Raw genomic sequence first — 1,046 nt, 5'->3', positions numbered from 1 at the left:
CATATTTTTCTTTTACTGTGCTGAATTCAGATAGGAATTTTATTCTAGTGGGAAATATTTAGTTTTCAAAACTTTTTTTTTTCAGTGCTAGTGAATGCAAAATAAAATGTGGGCTTCCCCCGCCTCCAAAATTATAGGTGAAATTTTGTTTGAGAAGGGTAGTACGTATTACAATTTAACTATGCTGGTAAAAAAAAGAGCCACAGAGAGACGTCCCTGGCTGTCCAGTGATTAAGACTTCGCCTTCCAATGCAGGGGGGATGGGCTTGATCCCTGGTAGAGAAGCTAAAATCCTACATGCCTCAGGGCCAAAAGACCAAAACAGAAGCAATATTGTAACAAATTTAATAAGACTTTAAAAATGGTCCACATCAAAAAATCTTGAAAAGACACAGAGAGGGTTATGTTGTTCAGTACCCTAATGACAATAAAACTGAAATGTGGCTGTGTTACGGTTAGATTCACCTGTGAATACAGAAGGGAGAGGAGGAACTATCTTGCCACTGTTTGCAGCACTATAAAAATATACTTTAAAAAATTAATGCTAATGTTGAAATACATATTTTTTGCCTTAAGGTTTTAAAAGCTATTTTAATAAACTTCATGCACCAGTTCTGCTGCTGCTGCGCAGCCCGCCAGGCTCCCCCGTCCCTGGGATTCTCAAGGCAAGAACACTGGAGAGGGTTGCAATGTCCTTCTCCAATGCATGAAAGTGAAAGTGAAGTTGCTCTGTTGTGTCTGACTCCCAGCAACCCCATGGACTGCAGCCCACCAGGCTCCTCCATCCATAGGAGTTTCCAGGCAAGAGTACTGGAGTGGGTTGCCATTGCCAGTTCCTCTAGTTGGTACCTTTTATGAGTTTTTTTTTTTTTAACTTAGGTTATTCTGATGGAAAACCTACTTGGAGCCTCTATTGCCATAGCAGGAAATCTGAAAATAGAAACCTCTATCCTTCTTTTCTCCTGGCTGAAAGTTAGCTAAAGAAGGTTTTCCAAAACAGTATTCATTAATTCAAAGTTCTTAGTACAACTGGAAGAGTTGGTGTT

The sequence above is a fragment of the Bos indicus x Bos taurus genome, chromosome 26 (assembly GCF_003369695.1).
Source record: "Bos indicus x Bos taurus breed Angus x Brahman F1 hybrid chromosome 26, Bos_hybrid_MaternalHap_v2.0, whole genome shotgun sequence".
Taxonomy (NCBI): domain Eukaryota; kingdom Metazoa; phylum Chordata; class Mammalia; order Artiodactyla; family Bovidae; genus Bos; species Bos indicus x Bos taurus.
This window is presented reverse-complemented; position numbering follows the sequence as displayed.